Genomic DNA, 13289 nt, shown 5'->3' on the forward strand with positions numbered 1-13289 from the left:
AGATTTTTAACATTTTAGTTTAATTTTATTTATTAATTATTAAAATAAATAAGTGGTGTGAAGATAGAAGTATAATCAGATTTTTGACCAAATCGTACCCTATTATCGTGATTTATTTATTTTAATATTTTTTTAAATTTTGACATGTTCCAGTAATTAACTTGTAAAAGAATCCCGGTGAGTCTCCTGGGCAGCACTTTGATGAGAAAGTAGAGTGAAAAGAAGTATGCTTAGGGTGAATAAATAAGTAGATAAAAGGAAACAACAGCACAGCACATAGACTGTGAAGTGACAGGGTATGGTTGCATCCAATAAGAAAAATGAAAATGGTGTGACCCATGATTTGGTGAGCTGAAAGAAATCTTAAGCACAGATGAGATCTGTAGGCACCCAACTAAAAAGGCATATTTTAGGAGTAGCCTTATTAAAAATCACAATAATATGCATATTTTGATGCCCTTTTGTTTGGAGTGGAGGGAGCAATAAACCACCCCAATCAACAACTTTCTTTACTTGTTTAAAAATCCATTTTCGGTTTAGATAAGTTATTCAATAATGATGATATTAAATTTAAAGAATTCCTACGCACGTCTGAATGTTATTTTATCATCATGCTCACTTTATTTGCCTTTTTTTTCCCTAAAACATAATCCTCTTTTCTTATCATGTCAATTAAACCAGTAACACATTTGTAATGTGAGGAGCATGCTTGCTGTGGACCCCTAAACAACACAAGCAAATCCCCACGTTGAAGTCTCCTTAGAGTTTTTAATGCACTATAAATAATTTTGACAATACCTCCAACAAATTAAAACATCAACATATTTCATATCATTTAAGAATGGAAATCAAAGATATATATAATATATAATGATTAATCATAACGATATTATCTTAACCAACTTAAAATCAAAATATTAGTATCGTTTAGAGTTTAAGATTTAGGGTTTAGAAATAATACAAGATTGAGGCTTTATTACAATACGTCCAATTAATTTATATATATCTTTCTTTCTTAATTTATTAAAATGTTTTTTAACAAAAATTCTAAACGCATATGTTATTTGTTTCTATTATTAGTTTAATATCCTAATATGGTAAACTTATAGATTTAATGAAAAACTCTATAAGCATGCATCCTTCGTCACAAACCACCAATAGAAAGAGCAAAAGAAAATTCTGAGTAAAGCACTGATATATAATAGCACTTACCATTTGGAAACATACATTAATTTCAACACCTGTCCTTTTCTTTTATTTTCTTCAACACACATGACATGTCATATATTCTACTCTACTGCATGTGAATATGTACTCTCTTCTCTTGTTTTCTTTCTCTACTCTTCCTTCATCCGTTTTCAATGTGACACCAGCATGATTTCAGTCAAATCATTCTTCATGTTTAATTATGAAGTGCATATCAAAGTTAATTAACTCGTTGAAAATCTCAACTCAAGTTGAGAAAATCCATGAAGACATAATACGACATTGTACCACAAAATGGCATAACACGACAAAAAGAGGTCCCAATGGGAGGGAGCTAACTCCATCGAAGCACTTGCTTAAGCCATTGACAAAATCTTCTTTTGTTTATCTGTTTCGATCCCTATTTCTCTCGAGTTTCGGATAACATAAAAATATATGTTTCTTCTTCTATATATCCCTTCTTAACTTGTATTTCCAAAAGTCAACTGCAGTATATACATTATTTAAAATTTGTAATGAACGTGAAAATAATAAAAGAATGTTGTCATTAATTATAAAAAAAACGGTGACAGAAAAAATGTATGATTAAAATAAAACTGTTAAAATTAAGCACATGTGAGCCAAAGAAAGTAAAAAAGGAAGAAGCTTTGCCCCAATTAGAAGAAGTGGGAAAGATGTATGAAAAGAGAAAAAGAAAAGTGAAAGACGTGCTCTACAAGGATTAAGGATTAAGGATTAGAAAATAAAATAAAATTGGTTTGTTTATGGCGCAGTAAACACGGTGTTCCATGTTTCCAGCGACTAATGTTTCTGTTTATCACGTTCAACGCAGCACTCTCCTATCCCATCATTCGTACGTGGGTCACAGCTAAGTAGATTTAATATGCTAAAGTTAAAGCACACACACGAGTAAACAAACCCAAATTTGCATAATTTTGTTCAACATGAATCAATATTATAGTTAACAACTGTTGGGAAAAACGGGTAATTTTCCCACTAAAACAAAACCCTAACAGAGCTACCCGACAAATAATATTGAATAAATAAAGCGGAATAATAAAAGAGATAAAGAGGAAAAACACACCCGAAAATTGTTAACGGAGTTCGGCCTGTTTAGCCTAATCTCCGAGCACAGCAAAAACAACTCCCTTTTATTATTATGAGAGAAGATATTACAAATTGGGATATATAACAGTGAAGGAGAAGAGTTTAATTTATAACCCTCAAACCTCCTTCCCAAACAATGAACCCACCGATGTGGGACTTGGGATTAAGCCAAAATCAACAAATCTCCACCTTGGCTTAATTTCAAGTCCCACCTAAAACAAATCTTCTCACAACATAACAAAAAACAAACTTTACAGTGCTTCAAATTTGCGCCTCCGGGCGCCAACTTCAAATGTGCAAAATATTAACCAAGTCTAAACAATATTCAAACTTGGCCCTTGTAACCACCTTGCCTTGTAGCAAACATCTTCTTTATTAGAAAATTCTTCTTTCTTTGCAAATACCCATTTGCACCCAATTGCCTTCTTACCTTTTGGTAATTGTGCCAACTTCCACGTCTTGTTCTTCTTCAAAGACTGCATCTCCTCTTCCATCGCACCCGCCCAATTACCACTTTCTGAACTCAGAATGGCTTTTGGGTAAGTGGATGGAATGTCATCAACAACTGGAAGTGCATAGGCAACCATATCCATGAAACGAGCAGGCTTCTGAATATCTCGTCTTTGTCTTCTAACTGCAATTGGCGCTGATTGTTGTTGAGATTCTTGGGTAGGAACCTCTTCCTCATCTGACTCTTCTTCTGCCATAGGAGAGTCACTTGTGGTATTTCGTGTTGGGATCACCACTGTCGGCTCAAACTCCACCTGCTTCCGAACACACTCCACCTGTTGTGGAGTACTATCAGCTCCTTCTGGATTTACCTTCTTTAACATGGCAGATTCATCAAAGGTAACATCCCTGCTGATAATCGTCTTCTTTGCCTCTAGACACCACAAACGGTATCCCTTCACTCCAGGACTAAAGCCCATGAAAAGAGCCTTCTTTGCCCGTGGATCCAACTTTGATTCAATCACATGATAATATGCAATAGAACCAAAAACATGCAAAGAATCATAATCAGTTGCAGGTTTTCCAGACCATACCTCTAACGGGGTTTTGCCATCTATAGCAGATGATGGCAAACGATTGACGAGATGTTGAGCGTATGTCACAGCCTCAGCCCAAAACTCTCTGCCTAACTCAGCATTAGACAACATACAACGAACTTTCTCCACAAGTGTCTTGTTCATACGCTCCGAAACCCCATTCTGCTGTGGTGTTTTTCTAACAGTGAAGTGCCGAACTATGCCACAATCTTGGCATACCTTCAGGAACGGATCACTCTTGTATTCTCCTCCATTATCTGTTCGGAGAACCTTAATCTTCCTTCCTGTCTGGTTTTCAACTTGAGCTTTCCACTTAAGGAAAATTCCAAGCACATCATTTTTGTTCTTCATAGTAAACACCCAAACTCTCCTGGAAAAATCATCAACAAAAGTGACAAAATAATGCCTACCTCCGATTGACGGAGTCTTGGCAGGTCCCCACACATCTGAATGCACATAATCCAGAATACCCTTGGTATTGTGAATTGCAGTGCCAAACTTCACTCTTCGTTGTTTTCCCAGAACACAATGCTCACAAAATTCAAGTTTGCAAGCCTTCGTACCTTTCAACAATCCTTGCTTGGTAAGAATTTGCAAGGATTTCTCTCCAGCATGTCCCAACCTCATATGCCACAACTTCGTTGCCTCAGCATCCTTCTTAGTGCTAGAAGTTGTTGCCGCTACTGTCCCCACCACTGTACTACCTTGGTAGTAATACAAATTGTTCTTCCTCACGCCTTTCAACATCACCAGTGCTCCTGAAGTTGCTTTAAGAATTCCATCTCGCATCGTCACAACTAGGCCTTTAGATTCTAAAGCCCCCAATGAGATGAGATTCTTCTTCAACTTTGGCACGTACCGTACATCCCGCAAAATTCTGGTGGATCCATCGTGATTCCGCAACTTGATTGAACCTATCCCGACTGTCTTACATGGATTATCATTACCCATGTAAACAACCCCGCCATCGAGTTCTTGAAAATCAAAGAACCATTCCCGAATGGGACACATATGATAGGTACAACCTGAATCCAATATCCACTCATCTGGATGCAATGATGCTGAAAGCGAGACAATCAACACATCACTTTTGCTTTCTGCAACATTTGCATCTTGCAGAGCCTTCCCTTCTTGATCCGAATTTGCCATTACAGACTCACAATATAATATTCAATATTACAAATAATTTCAAACAACCCAAGGCGAACCTTCGGCTCTTGATACCACTTGTTGGGAAAAACGGGTAATTTTCCCACTAAAACAAAACCCTAACAGAGCTACCCGACAAATAATATTGAATAAATAAAGCGGAATAATAAAAGAGATAAAGAGGAAAAACACACCCGAAAATTGTTAACGGAGTTCGGCCTGTTTAGCCTAATCTCCGAGCACAGCAAAAACAACTCCCTTTTATTATTATGAGAGAAGATATTACAAATTGGGATATATAACAGTGAAGGAGAAGAGTTTAATTTATAACCCTCAAACCTCCTTCCCAAACAATGAACCCACCGATGTGGGACTTGGGATTAAGCCAAAATCAACAAACAACAACTTTGATAATTAAAGATGACTATGATTTAAATATTTAACCTTCGTTAAACTAAATTAGTTGCATATATATATATGAGTGGCGTGATGAAAGAGCATTGGATGAAAGAGGATGTGACACATAAGAGGGTGGCATTGACCGAGATAGAAAGTGTTTATTTTCTTTCTCATACCTTTAAGCCTTTTCCCCACTGAAACTCACACGAAAGTGTATATATATATATGGGTGAAGAAGAAACAGAAGAAGTGGTGTATTTTGGTTTGGTTTTTAAAACATTGCATTGGCCATTAAGATGATGCATTTGAGAATGGTGGGGTAGGGTGGGACATGAGACCATGGAGCCAATTTGGTTGTGGATTCTCCAACAAAAACATCCACGCTTGGAAAGCTAAAACAACCAACGCCCTCTCCACTAAAAAGCTTGGTATGTTTTCCTTTTTTTTTTAAAAATAACCACAAACCAATGCAAATTGTTAGACCAAAAGGCAAGGAGGAATCCATGTCCCCTTCCTCCTTTGTTTTATATGCCAAATACCATTTGCTTTCTTATACTTTTATCCCACCTAATTTTTTTTTTTGATGTCAACACCTTCTTTCCCTTCAAACAAATAATGCTTCATTACAACTTCCTTCCATACTTTTCAAAAACAAACTATTGGATCGCGTTTTCTTTAAACGCCTATGGAAAGTTTAATACAAAAAAATGTGGGTCGATTAAGTAATCATGTCTTTGCGTTTGGTTATATGCAACATTTTAATCATCCATGTACATGTGTGACTTTTTATTTATATATATATTATTTGATAAATTTTGGAGTTAAATTTAAAGTTTACTTTTTAATATATTTTTCAAAAAAAAATTCACAAAAATAAATTAATTTTACCTAATTCTTAAATATTAAAATAATAAAAAATGGTGTCTATTTTGAAAGGTGAACAGAAGATAATGGTTGAACATATAATTGAGTTGTGTCCCTTAGATGGGAAGGAAAGGAAGTATTGTTGATAATATAAACTTGCAAGTTAAAGGCAATAACTTCACATCTCTTCCACCATGAGTGAGGCATTGAAGTGGTGGGAGAGTTTCCCTTTTGACAAGGAATGCTATGGTTTTTAAAATGTTTGAATAGGAGGGTGGTTAGTTACACTCTACAAATCAATCTCCTGTTTTAGACAAGTCAACCTAAAATATATACATATGACTTTATTGTGTTTTACACTGATTTCAAACATGCGTCTTCTATTTTAGTAAAAAGAGTATAGGGAATGGGTAGAATATGGGAGAAACGCCTTTTTAATCTATTCAATATATGAGTTTTTACCTCATTGTGACAGACACTCTTCTCAATCTAGATTTTGGCTTATAAATTTTACTTGTTATAGGTAAATAAAATTTATTAAATAATTTATTAAAAAAATAATTAATTAAAATTTTTAATATTTAAAATAATTTTTATTATTAATACAAAAATTATAAAATAGTTTCTAAATTAGTACTTAATGCTAATTATTAAATTTTAACTACTAACTATTTTAAATTATAAATTAGTCTATTAGTTAATGATATATACAAATTTATAAATTATTTTATAAATTTTTATTATTAATATAAATTATTTAGATACCAATAATTTTTTAGTTTATAAAATAATATTTGACTTAATTAGTTAATGATTAATGATTTATTTTTAAATTAATTATTATTTAATTTTTTATTTATTAAATGTTTCTCGTAATCTCTTATTTTGTAGCGTGCAAAAATTCATCTGTAAAAAGGAACTCAGGAAACTAAATTAGAGTGTTTTTTTTTGTAAAATATTATATAAGATAACATACAAATTTTTCTTGTGTTTTTCTCATATTTATTTCGATTTGATCTCCTTAGTTTATTTCTAACCATAGAGACAAGGAGCGCTGAAAACTGAAAAATATCAAAATGTAACAAAAACAAATATCTCATATCTTATACATAAATATTATTATATTTAGATAACCATTATATCTTTGATATAATCTATCATATTTAAATAGTATAATAAAACATTTACTTTAACATTATGATATAATAAAAAATAAAAATAAATAATATTATAATAATAAATAAAGTAATTTCAATTTTAATATTTTATAAAATAAATTATTTTAATATTATAATTAGATTTATAAAAGGGATAAATTTAATAAGTTAAATTATAAATTAATTTTATTATGTTCTAATTTTTTAAATTGATATGTGGAAAATAAATAATATGTAATTATAGTTTACTATTTAAAAAGTTAAATATAATTTTTATACTGTTTTAATTTGTTAAAATAATTATTTTATAATTAATTATCTTTTATTTTTAATTTTTACTTATTTTTATTAAATTTTACATAAAAAAAAACTTTCGTAATTTAATATATTTCTCAATTAATTTATTTTTAAATTTTGTCACATTAATCCATTCAACAACAAACTTTTCATTAATATATAGTCACTCTCACTAATTCAAATAATGTAATTTTATATTTTCTTCCTCATTTCAATTTAAGCAAAAGGTAAGTGACTTCTATTTGCTATAAAATAATTGTTTTTGTATAGAAATTGATTTTATTTTATAAAATATTAAATTTGATTTTTTTTAAATCATTTTTTTTATTATAAGCTACTGTAAAGAATTTAAATGTAAAGTTTAAGTTTTATATTAGATATAGACTAATAAGATGGTAACAAATAAAAAGAAAGACTCACAAGTTTTATGTTTTGTGATTTTAGATCGAATGTGACATCACATATCTTATTTAGATTAATTTATAATTTAATGAAAAATCTAAATCAACTAGTACATATAAAAAAAACCGATTTTAGATTTATATGATCAAAATATTATACTCTGTTAGATAATTGATTTAACTAAAAACATCAATAAAATTTTATTTATATAAGAAAATAATATATTATTCACTACATTTCATTTATAGATACTAGCGGGCACATAGGCGCGTGCGCATGTGTATCACGCATGTGTATCCGCATTTTTTATATATAATTAAATATAAAATTTAATCAAATTAAATAATATATTATTATTTGTGTTAATTTTGAGGAGACAGAAGAACAACAATACAGTTTCAGAATCTCAAAATTAGGATTTTGGAGACATTAACATGTTTTTATATTATTTCTCTCACTTATATATCACTATTTCAGAATCTCAAAATTAAGATTTTATTATTTTTGGAAACATGTTTTTATATTATTTTTTTTTCACAATTATTTTATATATCACTCTTTTGCCTAAAAAAGAGTAACAGTCCATAAATCAACATTTCACCCTTCTCTAATAAAAGGCACCAATCTCTCCACTTTCCTGCCAGATAAGTGACAACAAATAAAATAAAATTTTAAAATTAAAAATATGCTTATTTAATAAAGAAGAATATCAGTTTAAAACAGACAAATAATCAATCTCTCCACTCTCCTGCCAGTTAAGTGATAACAAAATTTAACTTACCAATCTCTCCATTAAGTTAAGTGAGAACAAATAAAATATTTTACTTCCAAAATGATACTCACAAAAAATGGATCTTTAACAATAAAATATTTTCATCTATGACATCAAAATATATTAATTTTTCAAAATAATATTAATTATTTATTTTAAAACATTAATAATCAACACTCTTTTTAACACTACCTTAATAATCAATACCCTTTTCTATAAAATCCCAAACTAACATAATAATAAACTTGTATCTATTGATTTTATTTTATTTTGTTAAATTCTTTTTGTTTTAAAAAAAAAAATCTACTAACTGATTATGTTATTACACAACAATTAAATATACACATTTTTATATTACAGAATATTGAACAAAAACAATTTAAAAAATGAATGATCCCATTAGAACGAACAAAAAAAGATAAAAAGAGAAGAGGAGAGAGACTAAAAAATTATTATAGAAGAACCAACAGAAAGAAAAAAAAAAGATAGAAAAGGAAAAGAAGAGAGACGTAAATAATAAATTATTATTATAGAAGAATGAACCGAAAAAAAAAGATAGAAAGGGAAGAGGAGACAAAGATGTAAATAATAAATTATTATAAAAGAACGAACAAGGGGAGATGTTATGGCATTAGTAAGCGGCAGTAGCGTGCACCGATTGGAAAGGAGTAACGTGCACCAATGATCGAGTCACGAAGTTGCGCCCATCTCCCTTTCAATTAGGTGTCTGACTCAGTGATGGTACCTCTGAATTGCATATGTTAAGCCTTCTTTCCAATAACTCCATCAGAACCATTCTTCGTCTTCATCACTCTCCGTTAAGAGAAAACATACTAACAAAAATATTTATGAAAGAAGTTAAAAAGAAGATGTTACATTTCAAAATTGTTGCGACTTGGCCTCTACTCACGTTTCCTAATATTTGTTTCTCTCTCATAATTTTAAAATAAATCATATTTTTCAATTCAAAACCGATAATCTATTTCAAATACTTTTAAAAAGTAGAAAATGACGCAATAACCAAAATAATGAAATAAAACCAAATATTAATCTAAGGATAAAATAAAAAAATCTAAGGATAAAATAGGAAAAAATTTGAGAGCAGTTAAAGAGGAATCCCCTTTATATATAGGTATAGATGATAATAATTTTTGATAAATATTGCCAGTAAATCTCGAGAGATAAACATTAGTATTAATATAAAGGACTGCATTAACTTTAATAAACAAATAAAAATAATAATAGTATATATATATATATATATATATATATATAATATTGAAAAATTATAAACAGGATAATAAGTGTGATAGTAAAAAACACACCATTGTTACTTTATAAGGAAAGAGAAATATAAGTAAAATTTCATATATATATATATAATGTTTACATACATAAACAAATATAATTATATATGGACTTACAAAATAAATTACATAAATATATTTCAAGTAATGCAATTTAAAAAACTTTAAACTTTGAAGTAGAGAAAGTGATGGTTTTGTTCTGAAAATTGTAAATTAATGATGATCTTACAAAGTAATCAAATAAAACAAGTTAACAATAATAAAATAATTTATATAAATTATGCTAACGGTTCCTACTAGGGAGATGAGACCTAAAAAACTATTGAAGTCTTCTACTTATTCTTTCGGTTGGTCAAGTGATTGGGTGATGGACTGGGATTCTTCTCGTCCTCCTGCTTCTCCTTCGGCACTTGGCCTCGGTCAACACCGGATGGTGGGGATACCTACGAAGGCACTCCGACGCTCAAGTCAGTAAAGCGGGTTGTCAGCTCTCAGGTAGGTGAACAGTAATAAATGACATATCTTACTCCTTGGGATGCGTGCTATTTATATTATTCTAATGGGCCTACCTTGTTGGGCCCGTTTATCGAGGTGGATACCGCTTAGGGTTGCATTACCTAATTCTTAATGATGGATTAACTTCACTGATCTTGGTTTGAGCGTTAACCTGATGTCTCGTCCATGAAGGTGATGGGTGGCATCCTCGGTCGGAATGCTACCGCGTTTACCTGATGTACCGCCCGGAGGTGTCTTTTCCGGGCGTTGTTCGTGCTTCCTCCTCTGGCGAAGCCGCCGGCTATAGTGTTGATAACCTCTCGGTTACCTCTCCTATTGGCCTCCCTGGGGGGGGGGGCGTCTCTTCGGGGGGATCGTCCCTTGCGGGTTGCTTGTCGCCCCTGTTATCTTGGTCATTTCGGCCGCGTTGGGGTGACCTCGTCCGCCTGGGTGGATCCGCCCGACGGGGTGGGTCTCGGCCGTTCCTGACGAAACGGCGGAGGTGCCCATCCTAGATAAGTTTATCGATCTTATCCTTTAGGGCTTGACACTCCTCGGTCGAGTGTCCGGCGTTTTGGTGGTACCGACACTGCTTCCTCCGGTCGGTGTTACTTGGGTTGACCACCTTCCTTGGAGAAGGGATCAACTCTGCGTTGAGGGTCTCGTCCAGAATTCTCCCCCTCTCGGTCGTCAGGGGTGTGTACCTTGAGAACCGGATTGGCCGGTCTCGGTTGTCCCGGCGTCGGTCATTTCTTTGATTCGGCCGTGCCTGGCGATCCTTTTCTTTCTTGTTTCTCTCCCCACCGGCCTCGGCACGGGCCTGGTTGCGGAATTCTCTTAGCTTTTCCAGCTGCATGCACTTAGCAGCTCTCTTTCTCAGCTCGTCCAGGCTGTCGGCCGGCTGCATGCACAGGTTGTCGGCAAAGGGCCCCGGACGCAGGGCCGTCAGCATGTGGTGCATGGCAACGTCCGGGCTCAGATTTCGGATGCTCATCGCCACTTTACTGAACCTATCCACGAAGGTCCTCAGCGACTCTCCCTTCTCCTGGCAGATGCCTACCAGGGCGATGGTGGTTAGGTGGTGCGGTCGGCTGGTCGCAAACTGGGTTTCGAACTTTGCTACGAGTGTGGCAAAGCTATCAATGGAGTTGGGTGAGAGCTTGATGAACCAACTAAGGGCTGCTCTCTTCAAGGATGTGGGGAACACCCGACATAACACGACGTTGTCTGAGGTGTAGAGACTCATATGGGTGGTGTAGGCGTCCATATGCTCGTCCGGGTCGGTCGACCCGTCGTATCGGTCTCGGTTGAAACCCTTCCACTTCTCAGGCAGTGGGACTTCGATGATGGTGTTGGTAAAGGGGTGTCAGCGGTTCGGGTCGGTCGTCAAGGTGGTCCGGGTGGACCTCATCAGGCACAACTCGTCGCCCATCTCGGTTTCCCGGGGAGGGGGTCGGCCTCTCGTCCCCTCGGCCACATCTGGGTCGGGGGGAGAGGTGTATGACCTGCTGACAACATTCGTCGGTACGACGGAGGGTCCTCCCTCCCCCAACTTCTTTTTCATCTCTTCGTTCTCCCTACGGAGAACTTGAAGCTCTTGCTCGTTTTTCTGAGCAGCCTCCTCGGTCTTCCTTCTCATCTCGACCATCTCTCTCTGGAGAGATAGCAACAACATCGTCTGGTCGGCTTCGGTCATTCTCTCCATGCTTCTGGTTGAGACCATCTACTTTTTTCCTTTAGCTAGTTTCCCTCGACCCCACGGTGGGCACCAATTGTTCCTACTAGGGAGATGAGACCTAGAGAACTATTGAAGTCTTCTACTTCTTCCTTCGGTCAGTCAGGTGATTGGGTGATGGACTGAGATTCTTCTTGTCCTCCTGCTTCTCCTTCGGCACTCGGCCTCTCGGTTAACACCGGATGGTGGGGGTACCTGCGAAGGCACTCCGCTCAAGTCAGTAAAGCGGGTTGTCAGCTCTCAGGTAGGTGAACAGTAATAAATGACATACCTTACTCCTTGGGATGCGTGCTATTTATATTATTCTAATGGGCCTACCTTGTTGGGTCCGTTTATCGAGGTGGATACGCTTATGGTTGCATTACCTAATTCTTAATGACGGATTAACTTCACTGATCTTGGTTTGAGCGTTAACTGTAGTCGGGGTCGGCCGTCGGCCAAGTTCCCATGGTATGGGTCAGCCATCGGCCAGACCCTAGTGGTCTCGGCCAAGTCTTCTAAGGTCTCGGCCGGGTGGGCCATCGGCCTCGACATCTCGGCCGGGTGGGCCATCGGCCTCGACATCTCGGCCACATCTCTTGAGTTTCAACTAGGTTCTCCTGATCTCGGTCAAGTAGGCTCGCCCTCGGTCAGCCAGGTGACCTCGGCCTCGCCCATACCTATACACTAACTATTAATAATAATAATTAAAAATATCCATTATTATCAGAGAGACACTAAAAATATCAAATAAATTCTTAAAATACTACATGATTTATAAAAAGACTATATTGAAATTGAATTCTCACTTAATTCCAATCATATCACACAATAGTTTTACAAATTATTATACTTTTTTTAAAGACTTTTCACTTTTTATAAGGTAGTGTAATGAACTTTCATTAATTTTCACCATGTTATATTTGCATTTATATTTAAGTAATCAGTAAAAGTTTGGATATCTCATTCATAAATATTGTCACTCAATATATTTTCATTATTAATTAATATTTTTTTTTAATAAATAACATTTGATAACTGCTAATTTATTAAATCTTATTCTGCTCCATAACATAGTCATTTTTCATTAATTTATAAACCTATTCTTATAAATGTTAAAATACATTTAAACTTTTTACAAATCAACCTCTTAAATATAAAAAATTAAATAAGTAAAGCAAGTTGTTTTAAGTAGTTCGTTAAGCGAAGTTTAAATTTTCTCGTAGATTATTTTTACTTGAAAGAAGTATTCTGATGAGTGAAATTTCAATAGTTTTTTTATTAGTGAATTTTTCGTTAAATTTGCTAAGTGCATATCAACATTTGGTATGATATTTCATTGAGTGGAAAATAACTCCATCAATTATACAGAAA

The sequence above is a fragment of the Phaseolus vulgaris genome, chromosome 9 (assembly GCF_000499845.2).
Source record: "Phaseolus vulgaris cultivar G19833 chromosome 9, P. vulgaris v2.0, whole genome shotgun sequence".
In the NCBI taxonomy this organism is placed as follows: domain Eukaryota; kingdom Viridiplantae; phylum Streptophyta; class Magnoliopsida; order Fabales; family Fabaceae; genus Phaseolus; species Phaseolus vulgaris.